At 35.3% G+C, this 25,020-nt stretch overlaps 1 pseudogene; it reads right to left on the reverse strand.

The window, feature by feature from the left end:
• Positions 1 to 22,055, reverse strand: part of LOC150057616 (small ubiquitin-related modifier 2 pseudogene) — a 94,446-nt pseudogene extending 72,391 nt beyond the window's left edge.
• Positions 22,056 to 25,020: the final 2,965 nt, after the last annotated feature.

Below are 25,020 nucleotides of genomic sequence, written 5' to 3' on the forward strand. Positions count from 1 at the left end.
AATTCACCAGCTAGTACGTGCATTACTTCTCACATTGAAACCCCTTCTTATGTTTTTGTCCCCATTTGCCTCCCCCCACCCCCTTCCAATCACCTTGTTTTTCCCCCTCTCCTTTCCTGTTTCAAATAAAGAAATAAATGTATATACAAAATACCAGGTGGAAAAGTCAAGATACAGTAACAATATGAGATTAACCAAAAGGAAACAAAGGAGAAGAGAAATAACATAGTATATTAAGAATCTTTTCACTAACCATGCAACAGACAAAGGCTTCATATCTAAAATATATGTACAGCTAAAAAAATTAATCTCACACAGTTGTCCCTCAGTTGATGAGTGGATCAACAAGATGTGTTATTTATATAGAATGGAATTCTATGCTGCTGTCAGAAAGAACCACATCACCCCATTTGTAAGGAAATAGAAAGACTTAGAAAAAAAATCATATTAAGTGAAGTAAGCCAGACTCCAAAGAATATAGGCTAAATGGTTTCCCTCATTTGTCATAATCAGTAGAAACCTTGGGCTCTCCTAGCAAAGATTTACAATAGAACAAAATCTAGATACATAAGGCCATATAGTATGATGCTAAATGTAAAGACCTCTAGGATAATGAAACAAAAGCCATATAATCCTTAGTATACTGTTATCTCTCATCTCTTTTGCTGTCCCTTGGTTATCTCATATTGTTACAATATTTCACCTTGTTATCTGATATCTTTCATATATGCTTAATTGGTTATTTGATATTGGATAAGGAAGAGGGGAAATCAAGATGAGTGGGGAGGGGGAGGGAAATGGGGAAAATGACATGAGAAAGGGTATCAATTTTAGTGAAATAATGCACCTTCTATCTGTAACACTTCTATTAACTACAATAAAAATACATGGAATAAAATTTAGTCTCTCCAATACAAATCTTCAAAGAAACAAACATCCCAATGAAAGACAGGCCAAAGCCTTAGAGACTTCTCTGAAGAGGAAATAAGAATGGTCTATAGACACATGAAGAAATGTTCAACATCTCTGGCCATGAAATAAATGTAAATCAAAACAACTTTGAGATTCCACCTCACTCCAGTTAAAGTGTCCATTCAGATAACATTTTTCCAATAGTGGTTTAGTTTCGTAGTCTTCATTCCCCAACATAACCAATGAGATACTATCATGAAAACAATTATATGTATGAATGTGATATATGAAAAAAATCCCTTTATATGTTCAAATTAGTTAACACCTCTGGCTACTGAGAGTTTTTCCAAACTGGCCTCTCCTTTTCTCAAGATGATACCTTTTATTAGAAATTTTGGATGTCAGAATATTCTACAATTATATTCTGTATGTTTCTAGTCCTGCATCTAACTTTGATCATATTTTGATAAGCTCTGACTGGTATTAATGAAAATGGCTTTCAAATCCGATAAGCAGAATAACTATTGCTTCTGGAACTATAGAAAATATCCTTGCAGCAATCAAAACAAATACAAATTCACCTATTTGATTGCAACGTAAGGGTATTAGGAAAATAGAAAAAAGCGTTCTCAGCTACAAAGTTGTCATAATAAAATGTTTCTACATTATTTGAACATTTCTTTCAGAGAAACTGTTTGAACATTAAATCATGAAAACAAATATTTGTAATATCTGGTTAAGTGTTATGTTTAATAAAATAACTTCTTCAGTTTAAGGTTTATCAATAATGAATTGTATTTCTAGAAATAGTGATTTTAAAATGCAAATATATTTAACAATTAAGTCAACATATGTCAATTTATAAAACTTATGAAAATGTTAGCATTTAATACAGAGGGATGTATTAAGTTAAACTTCTCTATTATTTAACATAATATGGAATGGTTTTCAAGTTCACATATTCTTTTTTCTTACACTGCAATAGAAAGCCTACTATTAATGTTGATAATGATTCTAAGAAATATTAAAGAATCATTAATATTTTCCTGCTATATGCTGTAAACTTAATCACAGTTTAATTCATTAAGTACAAATGTTGTGGGCATGACAAAATATATATGCCATTGATTAGGTAATGGAATCACTGTAGCTTTTTTTAAAAAAAAAAATGTATGTGGATACTCTTGTTTTCATTAAGAATGTAAATGGCTAAGAAAAAATAAAAAGAATAGGAGCATGATAATTTCCAAGGATCCCCTTAATACATATTCAAATTGTTATGTCAAACAGCTTTTGTATTCGTGCAGAATTTTATTGGGAAAAAATTCTGTGTAGTTACTGGCTTCTCCCCTTCTTCAGAGGAAAGCACCAATAGTGCTGAAATCAGGTCTACCTACTTATGTAGGTACTGTCACTAAAAAGAAACCGACTCCACTTTTTCTTTATTGGCATGTTAGAAAAAGAGCCACAGTGCTAAGAGAAGGAAATAAAATGAATGAAAATGGTCTTACCTTATAAACTCAAAATATACAATTAGTATTTAAGTAAAACATCATTATAAACATTTTGGGTGAATTGATAAAGTAGAATAAAAACTGCAAAAGGATTTTGATATTCAGCACTTTTATGTGACTAAAAGCAAGTCATAAAGAGCAATTTATTAAAAATTGAACACATGTCAAACATTAGTTACATGGTCAGTATTCACTATGTCGACTAATGGTCCTCTAAGTGGATGTGAAAAAGGGAGTGAGGTTCGATAATTGGCTAATGGTCCTAGTACCATGATATTAGGTCCAATCCACTATATCTTATGGAGAGAAAAGATTTCAGTGGACATTTCAACAATCTCAAGGTATAAAATGTTACATCTCTTATATTTTCACTTCTGGTTTCTAAAACAATGCATTAACTTGTGCTGAGCTCTTTAATACATCATTTAATGAGTACCTTGACTTCAGAAACTTGTGAGCACTATCATCAAAGAATATTACTTTTTTAACTGTTGAAATATTTGAATGTAGTGGATATAAAACTTTTACAATTCATTTTGAGCTAGACACCAGCATCTCATGTTGATAATCATAGTCACTAAGGGGTCTGAGATCTGAGGATGGTAGTTCTAAGTAAGCTTAGGCAAAAATGTCAGTGAAACCTCTGTGTGTGTGTGTGTGTGTGTGTGTGTGTGTGTGTGTGTGTGTGTGTGTGTATGTGTGTGTGTGTGTGTGTGTGTGTGTTGTGAGGCTTGAATTCTGGGTCCCTGAGCTCTTCAACTTAAACCTTGAGTCCTATCACTCTGAGATGCTGTTCCACTTACTGTTTCCTGGTGTTTAATTGGAGATGAGAGCCTCAGGGACTTTGTGATCAGGTTGGCTTTGATCTGTGATCCCCAAATCCTCAGCCTCCTGAGTAGCTAATATTACAGGGGTGAGCTACCAGCCTCTGGGCTAGTGAGACTCTTATCTACAATTAAACACACACCCACCCACCCCACCACACACACACATTTATAATAGAAAATTTAAATAGGTCTGATTCATTCAATAGGCAAATGGTGGAAATAAATTAGTATTTAACGTGGCATATCTGCTACATTATTCTCTCGGGCTCCAAACTAGAACTAGGTTTCCTTCCAGAATAATTCAATTTAGTTCTCTGCATTTGGTTTTTCCAAACCAGAACCTTTTTCTTCTAGTCTCTGTTTCCTTTAAAAATCAAACAATTTTATATGTTGAATTGTGGGCAAAATAACTTACAGGTGTTTTCAGAACATGATTTTTTTGTTTGCTTTTATAAAGGCTAGTCTATTATTTCATGGAAATTGTATATGTTATGATTTGGTAGATGTTATCCAATGCAAAGTATCAGCAAAAGAGATGTTTAAGACATACATTTTCATGAAAAAAAATAATTCCCTTGTTTGTGCAAATTAGCTAGCACTGTTCAGGAAACAATTGTATATAATGAAATACGGAAGCAACTCTATAAGACAAATAGTTTTTTTTTTTCTTCATTGTAGCATCATTGTTACCTCCATCCTTCTCTTCTCTTCTTCTTTTAATTATCCTTCCTTTTTCATTCACTGCTAAGGATCACACTCAATACCTTTTAGATATTAAAAAAAGTTTCTACTACTGAATGATTCCACCTTATCACAGCCCTTGACCATTTGTTAAAACAGATTTTCAATATAAAGCACAGTCTGGCCTTGAACTAGTGATTCTCCTGCTTCTATTTCTACAGTTTGGATTTTTTTTTATGTATGCACAACCAGGAAAGTTTCATTATAGAACATTTCTTAGTAGAAATTATTTCTTTCCTTGGCTACAGATACTGATGTGAATGGTACTGTTTCTAGTATATTTCCTATTGCAGCATGTCAATCCATTATTCCTGATATTTCCTTTTCCTAAGAACATATTTTTACCCACTGCAATTTCCCTATTCTCCTTTTGATAACAATCATGTAATTAAATGTTTTATAAGGATAAATATGGTTAGTTTTCACTTTAATGAACAAAGTTCTAAGTTGAACAACAAAAATTAACTAAGACAATGCATGTAAGGGTGATCTTAAGAACATACATTTGGAATACCTGAGTAAGCATGAATTAAACATTTTTCTCTCAATGTAAAATCTCATCCCTAAGGACCCAAGTTTCAACTATAAATTAATTCCCATGGCTTAAGCACAACCTATAGCCCTGGGGAAGTTGAAGTGTATTGTTCTTCCCATTTAAAACTGTTTATTCACCACAAGTAAGCTTACATTCCCTTTAGGTAAATGAGATCATATAAAAAGTAAATAGTGGGCTCTAAGTTTCCTAATATTTAATATATTTAATGTGCTCTCATAACTCATTCTTGGCCAATGGGGATAATTTTGTTTTATTAAAATCTACTATATACTGTTGTATTGCAGTTGGGAGATTTTTCTTTTTATTTAGCACTATCTAAAATATGCTTACTTTGTTTTCTATCCATATTCCTTTATAACTTCCTCTGCAAATCTCATTAACTTTTGCATTTTAAGCACATATAATGCTAATTTGTGCAAGTAAAAATTATAACAAAACATCATGACAAAAAGTAGATCAATGGCCCGGGAGTTTGGCCTAGTGTTAGAGTGCTTGCCTATCATGGACAAAGACCCAGGTTCAATTCCTCAGTACCACATACATAGAAAAAAGCCAGAAGTGGTGCTGAGGCTCAAGTGGTAGAGTGCTAGCCTTGAGAAAGTCCAAGGACAGTGCTCAGACCCTGAGCTCAAGCCCAGGACTGGCACAAAAAAAAAGTAGATCAATGAAATAACTCAGATGGCCCAGGGATTGGTTCACCTGATATTTTCAGCAAAATTTACTAAGTTATCAGATCATTTTAAACAGAAAAGGAGAACGGCTTCAACAAAAAGCCTAGAGAATTATACAACAAAATAGACACATATTCTGACTGCACACCTCTGCAGATGTTTTTGTAATAAAACATAAATGAGCATATGTATGCCAAACAATAAATGTATTAGAGAGCAACACAGAAGACTATCTTTGTAAATGAGATCAACAAAAATTACTTGGTTGGGAATATGGGTTACAATGATGAAAAAGATTGTATAGATCAAAATACGTTGTAGTTATATTCTGACTTTTTGAATTGACAATCCTTAGTTTGATTACTTAACTATAATAATAATGATGATGATAATATTTTAATCCCAGTGTGGTGGCTCACACCTGTAATCCTAGCTACTGAGATCTGTTGATCAAAGTTCAAAGCCAGCCTGGTCCCAAAAGGACCTGAGACTCTTATCTCCAATTAACCTCTAAAAATGGGAAGTGGAGATTGGCTCAAGGATAGTATGGTAGCCTTGAGCTGAAGAGCTCAGGGACAACACGCAGGCCCAGAGTTAGTGTGGTAGCCTTGAGCTGAAGAGTTCATGCCCATGCGGAGTTCAACCACCATAACCTAAAATAATGATAATAATAAGAATATTTTAAAATACATAACCACACAAAAACCATGTTTGAATTTTAAAAATCCAATGACATTTATCTAAATTATATAATAAATGAGTACATAAATAAAAGATGATATGCATAGGAAGGATGGTTTTCTGGTGATTAACTGGTGATAGGAGTGTCACAGACTTTCCTGCCCTGGCTGGCTTTGAAATTGGATCCTCAGATCTCAGCCTCTTGAATATCCAGGATTACAAGGCATAGGACATCAGGGCACAGTTAATTACTTTTGATTCATTTAATTTTTATATTTTTCTATAACTTGAAAATAGTCTTTTTAAATGTAGACATATTTATTAACATATCTCCTCATGTTGTATTTTAATTTCTTTTCTTGCTGTCTTGGTACTTGAACTCAGGGCCTAGCTGCTATTCCTGAGCTCCTTTGCTGAAAACTGGAACACAACCACCTGAACCACATATCCACTTTAGACTTTTTGGTGTTCAATCAGAGACAATAGTGTCACTAACTTGCCTACCAGGTCTAGCTTCAAAGCTTGATCCTTAGATGTCAGCCTCTTGAGTAGCTAGCTTTACAGGTATCATCTATTATAGTGTTTTAATATAAAAGCAAATCCCAGGAAGGCATTGGTTTGTCAAATTTGTAATCTCATGTACTCAGGTTGCTGAGATGTAAGGATCACTGTTTTAAGCTAGACTGGACAGAAAACTGTATGGGACTCTTATCTCTGATTAACCACCAAATAGTTGAAAGTGAACCTGTGACTCACATAATAAAACATTAGCCTCCGAAGAAAGGTTCAGGGATATCACTCAGTTCTTGAGTTCAAGCCCTAAGAACAGCACAGACACAAAAACAACAACAAAAAAAGAAACAAATTAAAAAGTCCAGTGCTCATTTTAACAGCACCTATACTAAAATTAAAAGACTATAGATAATATAAACATGGACATAATTTTGCATCATATGTATTTTCAGAGTCATGTGTTCTATAAAAAGAAAGAAAGAGAGAGAGAAAGAAAATAATAAAGAAAAAGAGAAACAAGCAAACAGGCAAAGAAACAAAGCAAGCAAGCAAGCAAGCAAGCCTGGGTCTAGTTAAGTCCATTTCTAATTCAAGCACTTAGGCAGCTGAGTAGAGTGCTCCACGCGGGCCTGGGATATATAAAGAAACTGTCTCAAAAAAAACATACAAACCTAGTAAAGAAATAGCTTCTTTTCACACTGCTCCTTTCTCATAAAATTATTTTTCACAAGTTACATTTCCTCTATCACTTCTTTACTCCTCTCCAATATATTGATACATATTACTGAAAAGTAAAATGAAATAATTTTTGAAACTAGAGTGATAGTTCAAGCCTGCAATCTCAAATCTCTGGAAGTTGAGACAGGAAAATCAAGATTTTGAGGTCAGCATGAAGTATATAAAGAGACATTGTTTCATATAAACAAATGAGTAAGTCAATACACACATATATAAATAATTACAATAGAAACTGTTAAGTCACAGACTTAATATTTCATTCTTAAATTTCACATCATACAATAATCTATATTCACAAAATAAAATTCAGATAATAAAACAATCTAATAATGTAGGAAATTTATTTCCTACTTTAGAGTAGAAATGGAAACAAAATGAAACTTTTATGTTTCTGTTATATTTCATTAGAATCTATCTTAGAAAATTAAAAATTACATTGTGGTGCAAATTGCGTGTTTATATACATCCTACAATTAGTTGATTACAAGGGGAAACAGTATTTGTAGACAAGCAGATATATATTCTATTTTGAATGTTGCTACATGGTCTAAATTTTCCATTGTTCTGTACTATCCACAAGGAGAAAATCTATGTTTTTATCTAATATAGAAAATGCCTAAAGACTGACAGGTGTATATTATAAAACTATTATTAATTTAACTAAGAAATGACAATGACAATGAATGAATATTTGGATCATATCATCTATAGTGTTCTTTATAGCTTAAGAAACTAGTATAATTTCAATGTTTTTATTATTTACTTATTTGATAGAAGATCTTGCTGGGAAGCCTTGTCTGGCCTTGAATATAGGTTATATTCCCTTATTTCTCATGTGTTAGAAGAAATCAGAGAAGACAGAGAGAGAGAGAGAAAGAGAGAGAGAGCACGTGCACCTACCAGGGGATACTCACTGGCTTCTGAAAGTTTCCAGTTGCTTAAGTGGCTTAGTTATTTCATTACAGAGCAGGTCACTATAAGTGCACAAAACAAGATATCAATCAATGTTGTGGTTAGGACTATTAACCTGAGGTATAGTTTTTATGCATAGTGATAATTGACCCCATTATTGTTAGGGAGCAAAGGGAAACTATAAATGTTTAACTGTAACACAAACATCCATCTTATCCCCCAAATCTTAAGCTATATAGGGTCCACAGAACTGTAACTTAAATAATGAGAAGGTACCTTTAAGAGAAATTTACACATTTGCTTTTGCTTTGTCTGTTTGCTTTGTCTGAGTACTGAAGAGGTACATTCCATTCTCTTAACCCTTTCCTAGTCTTACATACAACCTGGCCTCAGAGTACCCTACACAGATTTTAGTTACTGATAAAATAGTGAAATGTAGTCAATAGATTTTCTGGTTGCATACCTGATTCATATATAGTTACTTATTTTTTATTAAATATACAATAAATTAAGAAAAAAAAGTAAGTTGTTTGCGGTATTGATTTCAAATCTATACTCTTATTTTCCCCATAATAGTAGCATTCTCCATTTCTGTGCAAAATTTGCTACTGTGAGTGTGTGAGAAGTACAATAAACATTTGAAGGATAGTTCCAGTGAGAAGAAAGATGGAGATTTGCAGTTTTTAAAGCAATATATTTAAGAGAAAGAGACTTAGAGTTTAATCCATTCAATGATGTGATTATTACTCTTGGAAGGTCTAACATAAAAGTGTTAGCCAAGTCAATAATAGATGGCATATACAAAAGACTGTAGCCTTTTCACTCTGATGAACTCGAAGACTTTCTGGCTTATTTTTCAATCTTATGGCTCTTATCTTGTGAAGAGTATAGTACTTGTGGTCAGTAATTAACCTTAAAGTGTAGGTGCTTTCTTTCACTCAGGAGAGCAAAGCTGACCTTTACTGTCTTAAAATTTCAGCAACATTCCAAATGCTGGAAGACTTCATTCTTGTGAATTTACACTTTCTCATGTCAGTGCTAAAACTTTCTCTTACTGAAACAGTAATTTTTACATTTTGAAAAATTAAAACAAAAATGTCAAGCTTATGAAATATGTTCTGTATACAGTTACTTGAATTGGGAAATATAAATAATCACTTTTGCCAACAATGATGATTTTTAAAAATAATTTTCTGGAAGGACTCTGAGGAAAATATATATTTAGATAGGAGAGCTGTAGAAAAGTATGAATAAATTAAGCAGAAACAATCATAGAAATAATTATGAACTAATTGATAATTTTTTAAATTAATTTTAGAAGTGAATGAATAGATCAAACACAGCTTAAGATACAATATCTCTGGAGTAGTATTAAATACTCAGATTAGTTAAAAATCATGGATCAGGAGGTTGGAAGATGGCGCCGAGACAATAGGGACCCAGGCTAGCACTCTTCCACAAAAAGAACCAGGGAATACCACGAGCCAACTACCTTAAAAAATCCACACCAACAAACTCAAGAAGCAACGGAGGACTCAAACCTGAAAATAAATCCAGATAAAGCTTATATCCAACTTTCTCCAAGAATTCGAAACGTGAGGACCCCTCCCTCACCCCTCGCCGCCGGCTCCAAGCCAGGAAAGCCCCAGCGGAGGGTGTGGGGCGGGGAAGCCCTGACCACCTCAGGAACCAGCATAGACTGGGCCAGCAAGTGGCAGAAACCAGACACAGGAACCACCACAGACCAGACCAGCAACAGCGGAACCCAGACATGGAGCACAGGCGGTGGCTGAGACCTGAGGGGAGTGAATGATTCTCTAACACCACAGAGCAGCTCATAGCCAAATGCAGAGGAGTGAGTAGCCCAGCAGGTAACCCAGGGGGTCCCCAAACCCAACGGGAAAGCAGAGCTGGTGGCAAGCTATAGAACTTAACTCAGACCCCACCACCCCGCCGGAGAAAGACTGGCAAGTGCAGGGGGGCAAGGAATTTAGAATCCTGTCCCTTCCCTCAACAGCCCCCTCCCCAAGGGCATTGACTGGAGACTGACCCAGCACCCCACCAAAGGGGGCAGAGGTGTCCCTGCTCCAACCCACCCAACAGGTTCCTCTCCCAGGCCACTGGATCTGGAGACTGGGGGGCGCTGAGACCCTGCCTTCCAACAGCAGATGGGGTGTGCGGGAGTCTAGGAGCCAGCATCTGTCCCACTCAAATCTTGAGCCGGGCACCCTCCTGCTGGGAATTCCCAGCAAGATAGCACCAAGGGGCCCACACAGTCACAGACAAACCCTCAGTCAAAGCAGCAGAAACACAGCAGGGAACTGAAGGGCAGACCAGTAGCCAAACTCACCTTCTGAGAGTCAGAAAGGCGCGGCTCTGCCCTTGGAGCCCATGGCCTCGGCTGGGCCCTGCCCCTGGGATCAGAGCGGAAACCAGCTGGTCTAGCTGAGAGCTCCTGGAAACCCCCAAATCCCAGACCCTTGGCTGGGGGCCCGCCCCTGGAAGCAAGGTTGAAAAATCAACCATCCACCCAGCATGCTGAGACTGAAGCACACAGATCCATCCCATGGCCCACTGTGAGGCCACTGGTTGGGCTGAGAGCTAGTTGTGCAGCACCACACAGCCTCTGGGAACAAGCCGAACACCTGCAAAAACTGCAAACTCTGACCTAGTCAGCAGCAGAATCAATTTGGCGGAAAACCACAGGTATACACAGATTCCCAGAACCACCGGTCCCAATCCAAGTACAGACCATCACCTACCAACAACAGAGCGAACTACAACAGTTCTCAATGCCTAGAAGAGCGCAAAGACGAATTATGACATACATAAACAATCAAAGTCCCATGCAAAGCCCAAAAGGAAACAAGTGCGAAGGGAGGAGAGAGATGTCACCACCCCAAGAAATGGCACTTGAAGAGACACGAAATATGACTCTAATCAAGGAGATGATTTTGGACATGGCCAATGAAATAACGGTGGAGTTCCAAAAACAAAAGCAAGAAATTTTCAAGGAACTTTTCAAATTCAAAAGAGAAGTGGAAGAAAAGTTCAAAACCCTCTCCGCAGACATGATCAGCTCAATGTCCACAATTCAAGCAAAAGCAGAGGCATTAAGCAGCAGACTGACTAAGATGTGAAGAGTCTTTCTCTCCACACCCAACCTTGTCCTTCCTGTCTTGTATTAGAACCAGTTGGATACATCTGCTGGAGTTAAGGTTCCCCTTGCAGGAAAAGTTGGCCCACTATCAGACAAGGATATAGAGCCTGTTAGATCTCTGGAGCAGCAAGGACAGTCACAGATTGGTTGTCCAATTGTTATAAGTGACAGGGGCAAATTCGAGGTCAAAGTCAGCTGAAATATTTTGTGCCTCTTCAGATAACCACAGGTGAAAGTAAGTTTTCTTTACATGCTGAAGTCAGAGACACATCAAGATGCCATATTATTTTCCCTTGGTGGCTCTTCAGCTTCTTCTCTGGTGGTGTGGAATGTGTATCAGATTCCATGGATAGATCCAGATTTGTTAAAAACCATGTATTGGCTCTTGGACCTCTGATCCAAGTGCAGGGGAGTCTGTCGTAGACACCAAGGACAAGGAATCCTCAAGAATCAGATTGTCTCCTCTATATGGTGGCTTTCAGTTGCTGCCTCGGATGGGGTAGGTCTTTCTCAGCTGATTTGGACAGATTCACAGGGTAATCTGCATCGGTAGGTAGATGAAGTGGCTTTTCTCATCTCTATCTGAGATGTTATGGACACCATCACCTTAGCGTCTACAGAAGATGGAGCACAGGATGGTGCTTGAGCTGCTGCCACAATCTGGGAATACAGGTTTATCTCAGTGGTGTGGGTATAATCTGCCGAGCATCATCAGGAGTTGTCATCTAGAATTGGGTTAGAGCTCTAACAAAATAGCCCTGGACTTCTGGCTCTTCAAAATACATATGTATTATACACCACCGGACACACAAGAGTGGTTGCAGTCAGTGCCTCAGCTTTCAGGATACACAAGTGTGTTCACTCTATTTAATATCACATTTTGCATTTTCAAATTCATCCAAATATCCTGACATATCAATCTGTTTCAAAAGGATCTTTTTTCCTATTGATTTACAAAATTCTTTAGATATAGAGGAAATATCAGAATTCTTTAGATAAATAAGTTAATACAATACAGAACAATATTTTCCCCAATGAATCATCCTATTAATACTCTTTGTTACTGTACTTTCACTAGTATTCCAAAATTTGTGTCAGGTAGCATTGTTGTACATGAAAAGCCTAAGGAACTGAGGGACAAAATCGACCCTTTTTTGTCCATTCTTAATTTTACATACATCATTAGCATTTACAAATAACTTTCTCTGATCCTTCATAGTGTGTGTGTGTGTGTGTGTGTGTGTGTGTGTGTGTGTGTGTGTGTGTGTGTGTGTTTCCCTCCTGGGCTTAAAGTTGGGGCCTATCCCTGAGTTTATAAGCTCAAGACTAGTGTTCAAGCACTTGACTACTTCTCGTTTTGGTTATTTTTTTGTCTTAAGATTTTCATGAAATCATCTCCTAGAGGATGTGCTTTAATCCTCACATCTCATCTTCCTGAGTAGGTAGGTTTACAGGATTGAGCTCCCAGAATCAGGCGTGGATGAGAACATTTTAGCTTTATTTCAAGTCTTCATGTATGAACCTTGAACCCAGTTAATAAATGAATAGACTCTCAGATTCTTTGATGTTAAATTTCTCTTCCTTTGGCCATATATACTGCCAAAAGTAAAAATTATTCTCATCTTGTCACTTTTCAAGTTTGAACATAATTTATTCTGAGAGGCAGAACCATTTTTGTGTTAATAGTATTTTTTTTCTCCTTCCAACTACTTTATCAGAGTACCTTTGACTTATTTCTTTACTTCCCATTTACTGTCATACTTAGCATATTCTCTTGGGCTTTGGCTAATGGTCTCTAAGTGTGTTCTTCCCAGAGTCCATAGGATGCTTTCATGTAAAACTCTAAGAGCACATATCTTATTATTTATTGCTGTATGTTAAAACTGAAAGAAATTCAGAATCATAATGAAAATATGGCACAACATAAGTATGATATTCTTTCCTGTGTCTATGATTTTTCTGCTATACTTTGTCACTAAATAGTCCTTGATGGTTTACACTTGCAATCTTTTTGACTCAGCTCCTTGGTACTGGAAATGCAGACATTTGCAACTATGCTAGCTTTGTTTTTTTATGAATTTTTGATGAAAATAATCAATTTTCAAAACTTTGAGTTTATTCCTAGAATTCTATGTAGTTAACTAAGAATTCTAAGAGATCTCTTTTTACTATATTAGACATAGCCAAAGCTAAAATGCTTGACTGTCCAGTGTAGCTGTTTATTCTAAAGACTGAAGAGAAGGTTCAATATTGAGTATATATCCTGATCATTATACATCTTCTTTGTGAACTTTATTTTTCATAATACAAAGAAAACTTCTCAAGCTAGTGTGTATTACTTGTTATAGTTTATAACTGAATTAAGAGACTTATGGATCGTACTCTCAAAGCAAATATAGACATGAATACACTAATGTAGATATCTATTTATTTTTATGTTTCTATGTAGATCCTAAGTACTGAACTAAGGGGTGAAAATTTTCCTTAAGTTTTTGTTGTCATTGTTGTTTTATTTGTACTTTTTTGCTTAAGTCTGGAGCTCTCTACCATTTGAGCCACAGTCCCCTTGTAGCTTTTTAATCAAGTCTCAAGGATTTTCCTGTCTGGGCTAACTTCAAGCTGTGATCCTCATATCTGAGCTTCCTGAGCAGCTAGGATTACAAGATGTCACTGGCTTCCAACTTGGTGTATGTATGTACCTTTATGACAAACAAATAAATGGTAATAATTATTTCTTTTACTGCAGTTTTTTTCTTAGAATTGGACTTTACCGTGTTCCAATGCAATGATTCTAAACACCTTCAAAAGGAGGTACACAAGTTACTTACTTCACACTTCCTTTTTTGGTGACATATCTAAAATGAATATCTTTCCCATTAATTTATAGTTGAATGTTGTCCAACTGGTTTATTGATCTGGATCTATAAAATTTATATGTCATTTATTTCTTTCAAAACCAAGAACATTTCATATTTGCTTTGTTTGTTCTATTCTGAAGCACTAGAATTTTTGTTGTTTTTTTCTCCTTCATCTGCAGTCACTGGGAGCACTTCCTATTAGTGTGTGTTACTCACTATCTGAATTAAAAACACTAAAATTCCCTAACAATGCCTTTGCTTGCTGAAGATCAAAACCACTTATGTCTATTCTGCTTCCATGACCTCTTCTCAAGGTTTTGCTTTACATCCAGTCATTACAAACACATGCCAGCCCTGATCATCACCTTCTTTCTTTTTGTACTTGAAATCTGCCCTTCAGAATTCTCCAACAGAACTTTGCCTAGCTACAAACTTAGTAGCATTTTTTATGTCTTCATATAGTGGTCCTCTCCTCTCCTGTTCTCAGGTGTTTAACAAAGTTCATGGTTAGACTTACATAACCCAAACTTATTTATCTTTTCTTAACAAAAGCCTAACCCTGAGTAAGTATGAGCTACAAGCTACTTACTGATAATATCCTTGGCTTCTGAGAAAGAAAAAAGAAAATCAATGCTGTAAGTTCCACTAGAAACTTATGGCCATGAAATTCAAGAGGCTACTCAGTGCTATCTGACAGTTCTACCACTTGTCCTTGTAAAGTAACTTCTACAAAATTTCACTCTATCTTCAAACTCCAGAGGATTTTCAGGATCATCTCAGAGCTAATATTGTAAAGACAGCAGTAATTCAGTAATATGTCATGATCAATGTATAAAACTAATTTTATTTTTATATTTTATAAACTACTACAAAAAATATAAGACAACTAAATATTGGCATTTATAGTTAGAACAAACAGTCAAAACATTTAAAACATTAATTAAGGGAAATAGAATTTTATATTAAAATGATTACATATTACTAAAAGTAATTAAACTTTGAGAATATTTTGGTGGTTATTGAACAACTCGAATACTTTAAAAGAATGACATATGTGTGAATTGAAGTTCTCTGAGGAAGTTCCATCATTATTATTATTTTTTTTTTTTTTGCCATTCCTGGGCATGAGCTCAGGGCCTGAACACTGTCCTTGGACTTTCACAAGGCTAGAAGCTCTACCCCTTGAGCCTCAGCACCACTTCCGGCTTTTTTTTTCCCTATGTATATGGTATCGAGGAATCGAACCCGGATCTTTGTGCATGCTAGGCAAACACTTTAACCACTAGGCCAAACTCCCAGCCCAATTTCCATCATTATTAAATGTCTTACAGACTCTTTGCCCTGTGTTCACTAGAATACCACGCTTTTGGAAGAAGGAACTGTCATAGGTCAAGAGGCAAAGTTGTCCTGGAGTCTCATGGGTCTTTTAATAGCCATTTATCTTAATTTTATTTAATCCTATGATCATTATGTAAACTTCTGGGAATATATGCTTAAGCTTAATGACCTCTAATACTAAAGCTAAGAAAGTTATATTAAAGGCTACTGGAAGAGACTTCCTTGCATGGCTGTAAATGATGCAACTGCAAGAACAGGTAATTACTTTTGTGTTGAACTATGGCATTCAAGATACCTTGGGTCTATATTTCTAGGTCATTTTTTTCATAACTAACAAAGAATAGATAGTTTGGTCTCTTTCTTAACGTGGAGTTGCCAATTGGCTTTAATAAACAATTTGTGAATAACATCTTGATAAAGCTGTTGAGAAAGGTAAATTGAAGAGAGCCAAAAATTATAGAAAATGGGTTATTCATTAATAAAATGAAGTACCTTGAAATATTTCTTACCTATTTGTGGAGAAATTAAATTTATCATCTAATCCAAATGGGTAAGAAAAAAAACAGAAGAAAAAGAATAGCAAAGCAACTTTAAAAACTACAATGATCAATACAATGTTGCATTTTATATGAAGAAATAGATATATTAAGATACTTTTATATTATTCTATTACGATTTTATTAAATTGGTAGATTTTTGACAAGAGTGCAAGATTTTATAACAAAAAAGACTTTATCTGCAACTACTGATAAAATATAACGAGTCACTTGAAAAAAAGGATTTAGACCCCAATTACAGAGTATTCAAAACTTAGCTCCAAATATATCATGTGATGTCAAAGCAAGAGATAAAATTATGATCACATCAAAGAAAATATAGAAGTACATTTTTCCTTGCTATGTTTGGTTCTTGGACTTAGGTCCTAGGCATAGTCACTTAGCTTTTTTCCCCCTCAAAGCTAGCACTCTACCACCTAAGAAACAATACAATTTCTGGGCTTGATGATTAATTGCTGGTGATAATCTCACGGATTATCAGAGGAACTTTTATTCAATCCTGGACTCTCAGATCTCAGGTTTCTGCGTAGCTACAATTACAAAAGTGAACTACTAACACTCAGCTAGAGTATACCTTTTTGACCTTTATATAGGAAATGCACCGAAAGAGAAAATATATAAGTGGTAGCCAGTAACCAAGATGGATTTTTAAAATATTTTCAAATTGCAGTGTGTGTATGTATGTATGTATGTATGTATGTAGAAGTATGAGAATGAAAAGAAATGAACCAAATGATCCAAAGTAGGTTATTCTGAAGATGTTCTAGTTAGACAGTGAGCTTTTGCAAAATTCTGCTTAATAACATAAAATTAGTCATACAAAAAGAATTTAATTTTACATAAATTCTCTTATAACTGCCGTGCAATGAAATGTGACTCACCTAAATGTCCATCAAATGTGCTATTCTATTTGCAATCTGCCTTCCATAGTGTTAATGTGGATAAAATCTCTGAGCTCCTGTTTAATCTTGATAAACCTACATCAATATAATCTATCATGCATACTGACCAAAGGAATTGACTTGAGTCAATTTAATATGCTTTCCCCACTTTAAATATTGTGACTGAAACATATTTAAAAAATTCTATTTAGGGGCCGGGAGTTTGGCGTAGTGGTAGAGTGCTTGCCTAGCATGCACGAAGACCCAGGTTCGATTCCCCGGTACCACATACGTAGCAAAAAGCCAGAAGTGGAGTGGTAGAGCCCTAGCCTTGAGAAAGTCCAAGGACAAATTGATCATATGGATATATTTCTAAATGTCTTTTTCTTTTTCACGTATTTGAGCTGATACGAGTTGTTTTTCCAGCAACATAAAAACAATAATCAGTAGACTTTTCAAAATAGTTTACTGCATTGTACTATTGTTTAATATTTAGTCGGAATTATATAAGTGGATATAAACTACATTCCTGTTAGATTATTGTGGATTCATGTTCTAAATAAAATTCAAATTATTATAGACAATAGTGTAACTTATATATTAGTGTGGCTACAATAATTATATAAGGCATATGTAATGATTTCATTATTATTATAAACAAAGGATAAATCTTGTTTGCTAAGTTTTATTTTATAATTAGCTGCTGATGTATGAATTTTGTGTACATTAATGGAATATGGTATAATATTTGATATTTTTGTAATGAGTAATTTTGAAATCAGGATAAGCAAAGCACCTCACCTAAAATTTTGAGTTTGAGTTAAAAATCTTTCAAAATTCTTTGTGTTAGATGTTTTAAAAGTATCATTAATGCTATATTTAAAGAAAAATCTTAGCCGGGCATGGTGGCTCAGGCCTGGAATCCTAGCTACTCAGGAGGCTGAGACCTGAGGATCAAGGTTAAAAGCCAGTCCAGGCACAAATGGACCTGACAATTGAAAGAAAATATGAAGTGGGGCTTGGCTCAAGGGTAGGATGATAGCCTTAAGCTGAACAGTTCAGGGACAAGCCCGGGCTGAGTTCAAGCCCCATGATCTACAAGAAAAGAAAAAAATCATTAGTGGTATCTCATTGGTTATTATCCTCATTCACATACATACAAAGAGCCAGGAGTGGTGCTGTGGCTCAATTGGCAGAGATCTAGACTTGAGAAACACAAGGACAAAGCTCAGACCCTGAGTTCCATCCCCAGAAACAGAAAAAAAAAAAAACTTGATGAACAATGAATAAATATACCATTAAACAAATTTTATACACATTGCCTCTTAATTTTACACACAACTGATCTCACTAGTAATAAACACTTGTATTTATTTAATTTTATTTATTAAAATAATAAAAAATAAAGTATGATTTGATTTTGTTTCTTTTCCATATATTTTTTATTGTCATAAGAAGTGTTACATTATATTCACAAGATACAAGTTGCATTACTTCACAAACATTGATACCCTGTCTCATGTCTTGGTCGTCATTTCCTTACCCTCACCTCCCCCGGTCATCTTGTTATCTTCCCTTCCTATCTGATTACAAATAACCAAATACACATTTATACAATGTATCAATTACCAAGGTGAAATACTGTAGCAATATGAGATAACCAAAGGACAGCAACAGAGATGAGAGATAACATAGTACATTAAGGAAAACAATCACTCATTATATGACTTTTGTTTCTATATCCTGGAGGTCCTTTCATTTAGTGTCATACTATATGGCCTTATGTATCTAGGTTTTGTTCTATTGTAAATCTCTGCTAGGAGATCCCAAGGTTTCTAATGGTTGTGACAAATGAGCGAAATCATTAAGCCTATGTTCCTTTGAGTCTGGCTTACTTCACTAAATATGATTTTTCATAGTCTTTCCATTTCCTTACATATGGGGCAATGTCATTCACTCTGACAGCAGCATAGAATTCCATTGTGTATAAATACCACATCTTGTTGATCTACTCATCAACTGAAGGGCATCAGGGTTGGTTCCATATCTTTGCTATGGTTATTAGTGCTACAATGAACATCATTGTGCTAGTGGATTTAGTATGTCCTTGTTTGTGGACAATTGGGTAAATGCCAAGAAGTGGAATGCTGGGTCATAGGGGAGCTCTATGTTTGTTTTTGAAGAACTGCCATACTGCTTTTCATAGTGGTGAAATGTGTTTGCACTGCCACCAACAGTATAGTAGGGATCCCTACTGGCCACATTTCCCCCAGCATCTGTTGTTAGATTTCTTGATCCTGCCCATTCTAACTGGAGTGAGGTGGAATCTCAGAGTTGTTTTGATTTGCATTTCCTTTATGGCCAGAGATGTTGAGCATTTCTTCATGTGTCTATAGGCCATTCTTATTTCTTCTTCAGAGAAGACTCTCTTTAAGTCTTTGACCCATCTTTTAATGGGAAGGTTGTTTCTTTAGAAATTAGTTTAGGAGTGATTCAATTGTTTGAGCTGTTGATATACTTTAGATATGAGGCCTTTGTCTGTTGTATGGTTAGTAAACACCTTCTCCCACTCTGTAGGCTTTCTACTTAGTTTGATAGCTATGTCCTTTGCATTACAGAAGCTCTGCAATTTAATGCTGTCCCACTGTTCTTTCTCCTAAGAATTGTTTTTGCTATATGAGGTCTTTCATTATTCTGTATGAAATTTTGGATTGCCTCTTCTATTTCTTTAAAGAATTACATTGGGATATTGATGGGTATTGTGCTGAATTTGTAGATAGCCCTTATCAAGATTCCCATTTTCACAATGTTAAGTCCTCCAAACCAGGAGCATAGGAGGTTTTTTTTCATTTCCTCAGTTCTGCTTTAATTTCCTTTTTCAGGGTTTTAGGTTTTCATCAAAAAGGTCCTTTACATCCTTAGTTAAGTTAATTCCTGGGTGCTTTATCTTGTTTGAGGCTATTGCAAAAGGAGTTGCTTTCCTGATTGTTGCCTCATTTTTCTCATACTTGGCATATAGGAATGCAGTTGATTTTTGAGGGTTAATTTTATACCCTGTTATGTTGCCAAAGTTTTAAATAAGCTCAAGAACCTTGGGAGTGGAGTCTATAGGGTTCTTGGAATGTTTCACTTCCTCTTTCCCTATTTGGATCCCCTTTATGCTTGCTTCTTGCCTCATTGCTCTGGCTAGGAATTCTAATACTGTGTTAAAGAGGAGTGGAGAGAGTGGGCATCCTTGTCTCATTCCTGATTTTAGAGGACATGGTTCTAGCTTTTTGCCAGTAAGTATAATGCTAGCTGTGGGTTTGTCATACACAGCCTTTAATATACTGAGGAAAGCTCCATGGATTCCTAGTTTCTCCAGAGCTTGTAGCATAAAGTGGTATTGTATCTTGTCAAATGCCTATTCTCCATCTATTGAGACAATCATGTGATTCTTGTCCTTCATCCTGTCGATGTGTTGTATTATATTAATTGATTTGTATATGTTGAACCAGCTTTGCATACCTATGATGAATTCTGTTTCACCATAGTGTATAATTTTTTAATGAGTTGTGAAAACAGTTGGCCAGTATTTTGTTGAGAAGTATACATTAATATTTATCAAACAAATGGGTCTCTTTCTCTGATGAATCTCTGTCTGATTTTGGAATGAGGGTTAGAGTGGATTGGTAGAATGAGTTTGCCAAAGAGTCTTCATTTTCAATTTCATTGAAAAGCTTGAGGAGTATTTGTGTGAGCTCTGCTTTCAAGACCTTATAGAATTCTGCTGTGAATCCATCTGGCCCTGGGCTTTTCTTTTCTTTTTTTCATTTATTTTTTATTGTAATTAATAGAAGGGTTACATGATATTTACCAGATAGATGGTACATTAATTCCCATACATTGATACCCTTTCACATGTCTTGGTCCCAATTTCCCTCCCCCCCACCCCACCCCTCATCTTGTTTTCCCCCCTTCCCTATCCAATTTCAAATAACCAAATACAAATATATCCAATATATCAGGTAACAAAGTGAGATACTGTAACAATATGAGATAACCACGGGACAGCAAAAGAAGTGAGAGATAACATAGTACCCTAAGAACAACAATCGTTCATTATATGGCTTATGTTTCTATATCCTAGAGATCCTTTCATTTAGCGTCCTACTCTATGGCCTTTTGTATCAAGGTTTTGCTCTATTGCAAATCTCTGCTAGTAGAGCCCAAGGTTTCTACTGATTATGACAAATGAGGGAAACTATTGAGCCTAAGATCCTTTGAGTCTGGCTTACTTCACTTAATATGATTTTTTCTAAGTCTTTCCATTTCCTAACAAATGAGGCAATGCCATTCTTTCTGACAGCAGCATAGAATTGCATTGTGCACAAATACCACATCTTGTTGATCCACTCATCAACTGAGGGACATCTAGGTTGGTTCCATATCTTTGCTATGGTAAATAGTGCTGCAATGAACATTGTTGTGCTGGTGGATTTAGTATGTCTTTGTTTCTGGATGATTGGGTAAATGCCAAGTAGTGGAATTGCTGGGTCATAGGGGAGCTCTAGGTTTAGTCTTTTGAGGACTGCCATACTGCTTTCCAGTGGTTGAATGAGTTTGCACTCCCACCAACGGTGTAGTAGGGATCCCTCCTGGCCACATCCCCTACAGCATCTGTTGTTATTATTTTTCTTGATCCTGGCCATTCTAACTGGAGTGAGGTGGAATTTTAGAGTTGTTTTGATTTGCCATTCTTTTATGACCAGAGAGGTTGAGCATTTCTTCATGTGTCTATAGGCCATTTTTGTTTCTTCTTCAGAGAAGACTCTCTTCAAGTCTTTGGCCCATCTTTTAATGGGATGGTTGTTACTTTGGAGATTAATTTTGGAATGATTCAATTTTTTGAGCTGTTGATATATTTTAGATATAAGGCCTTTGTCTGTTGTATGATTGGTGAAGATCTTCTCCCACTCTGTAGGCTTCCTAATTAGTTTACTATTGCTCAGGTTCAGGAGCAGGCTTTGTCTCCACAGAGGCTCCTAACAACTGGTGCCACTCCACGCTGTGTTCTTGCACCAGTTATCTGTCTTTTTCCTCTCTGACTGAGATCTCTGTGGTGCTAAAGCTTACTTAGGATTGCTCTTTCACCTACAGTGCTAGAACTGGTATCTTGGTGAGAGCTCAGAAAGACTCACACTGAACCACCGCCATCTTCTCAGCTTTTCCCCTGATTCGATTTTCTTATAATTTATAACATTTTTAAATATTCCTATAACATGTTCATTAATATGTTCATATAATAAGTATTGCTCAGGTAGAGTACTTGAAATTTGCATAACTTTTTCTGCATCTTTTGTACACACAATTTTAACATTTTTATTATTTAATTACTGATATTTGGATTATTTTGTGGCAGCTAGCATAAATAAATAAATCTTTTCACTATTTATTAGCTTGTTTCTGCCTTTTTTCCTTCTCTATTTTCTTTTTTTAGTATGTTTGTCTGGCTTTTTTAAAATATTTTTTGGCTATGAAATCTATCTTCAGATCTCAGATCTCCACCACTAGAATAACAATGATTACAGGTGTAAGTCTTTTGGGTAAAGTCTTATTTCTTGTGTTTATACAGAAATCAAACATTGATTTACGAATTGAGTTTTATTCTTACCCAGTTTAATATAATCAAATAAAAACAAATATTCATATCTGTGTGTAAAATACCAAATGATATTAAATAAGTAATGGACTTGCAAGGGAGATGTTGAGCAAGTTAATATTTAATCATCTTTATTCACTAAAAAGCATAGGCTTCATTTTTGAAGATATTAGTATTAGAACACTTGTCACTGTTTACTTCACTTGAAAAGGATGTTGAGAATAACAAAAATAATACTTTGGGGCTGGGTGTTTGGCCCATTTGTAGAGTGCATTCTTAGCATGAACAAAGACTGGGGTTTGATTCCTCAGTAACACCTACATAGAAAAAAAGGCTGAAAATGGTGCTGTGGTTCAAGTGGTAGGGCTCTATCTGGCCTTGAGAAAACCCAAGGACAGTGTTCAAAGCCTGAGCTCAAGCCCAGGAATGGCAAAAAAAAAAATCAATTAAGTAAGTAATTAATTAATTTTAAAAATAACACCACATTTTAACCTGTTTCATATCTATGTAAAAATTGAGATTTAACTCACATTTTATATGTGATGAACCAAGATTTAAAACAATAATGTGATTTATTCAAGGTCAGATAATTGGTATCAAAATCTTATTTTCCATCAGAGCACTCTCACATTAGAATACTTTCTCTCAACCCCATCCATGTAGAAAGGTATTTGTGTTGTAACTCCCTATAAGAGAATAATAAAATAATCTGTTAGCTTTCCTAGAAGAAGAGAGTGAAACATTTTTTATAAAATGCATCTATGATTGTATTTGATCTCCCTAATTGTAGCCTGCAAAATATTTATTAGCATTCATATTTCTAACAATATTAAAAAGTAGATCTTTCTCTATAGCACAAACAAATTCCATTTTGCTATTCTGTATAATATTCAATTTGTTCTTACATTTAGGAAAACCTTTGACTTTATTGATTTAAATTCTTAGCCTTGTTCATAAGAAAAGTTGTAGCTTATATTAACAATGAACAGGGAATTTGAGGAAGTATCGGTTTAACTTAAACAGATAATGTCCATGACGTGGTTTTCATTTGGGTCAGACAGTTGAAAATTTTGCCATAAATTGGAATCACAAAAAGGATTATTGATACAGGAAAAGTAATTATGAATGATTTCAGTACATCACATGGAAAGAATACAGAAAAGGAAGTATAAAGGGAAGTGGTAGAATTCTTCCAATGAAAACTCATAACTACAATCAAACCATAATAATTATGTAGCATTCTCTAAGTTCAAACTATGATTCAAATTTAAAAGGTATTTAAAATTTTATTCAATAGTATTTAAATTATATTAAATTATAGTTGCCTAAAATTAATTAAGCATACTAGGCCAAGAAATAAAAACTTGGTATTAACCACTGTATTGATTGAGTTGCATTTAAACTGATCCTGAAGCCTGGCACAATGACTTATGCCCAATAATCCTAACTACTTTAGAAACAGAAATTGATTGAATTGAAGTTTGAGGCTAGTCTGGAATATAGATTAACAGGAACCCATCTCTACCATTAATATATCAGCCTGGATACATGCAAAGAATGAATAGATAGGTTATAGTCCAGGCAAAAATTATAAATGCTATTTCAGCAATAACTAAAACATAATGGGCTTGGACCATGGCTTAAATGGATATGGCTTAAATGGCACTTGCCAGCCAAGCATGAGACCTTGAGAATATTAAAGGAAAAAAAAGGACTAAGTTAATTGATAAATAAAAATAATGTATTGATAAACTACTGTCAATAATTTACCTACAGTAAGCATTCATTTTTGTTTATATTGCTTTATATCATATATTATTTTCATAATTTTATCAAGTTATTTGAGTCTGCTTTTGTTTTATATGAGGTTGACTTTATGATATTAATACTTACACACACATCCCACCAAAAACTCCACTAGATAAGTCAAAGCTGGGAAGATGGACATATATCTGGAACAATCAAACCAAAACTATTATCAACATAATGGAAACTGGAAGAAAAATAAATGAGAGAAGCTATAGTGTTCGTGTAAGAGTACTCATTGCAAAACAATATGGTAAAAATCTAAAGCATAAAAGTAACCTATACAATGTACTAACAAATATAGGCTTAAAGTAAAAAAATATATGCAAAATGTTAAGAAATGCAATATAACTAGGTGAGTTGAGTCATGCCTGTAATCCTAGCTACTAAAGAGGCTGAGATCCGAGGTTCAAAGCCAGTCTGGGCATTAAGGTCTGTGAGACTCATCTCTAATTAACTACAAGAAAACGCAAAGTGGCACTTTGACTCAACCTGTAGGGGTGAAGCCTTGAGCTGAGAGCTCAGGGACAACAACCAAGCCCAGAGTTCAAGCCCCACAACTGATAAATAAAAAAAGAAAGAAGGAAGGGAGGAAGGAAGGAGAGAGAGAGAGAGAGAGAGAGAGAGAGAGAGAGAGAGAGAGAGAGAGAGAGAGAGAGAGAGAGAGAGAGAGAGAGAAAGAAAGAAAGAAAGAAAGAAAGAAAGAAAGAAAGA

The sequence above is a fragment of the Megascapheus bottae genome, chromosome 10, assembly GCF_031878675.1.
Source record: "Megascapheus bottae isolate mThoBot1 chromosome 10, mThoBot2.hap1, whole genome shotgun sequence".
NCBI lineage: Eukaryota > Metazoa > Chordata > Mammalia > Rodentia > Geomyidae > Megascapheus > Megascapheus bottae.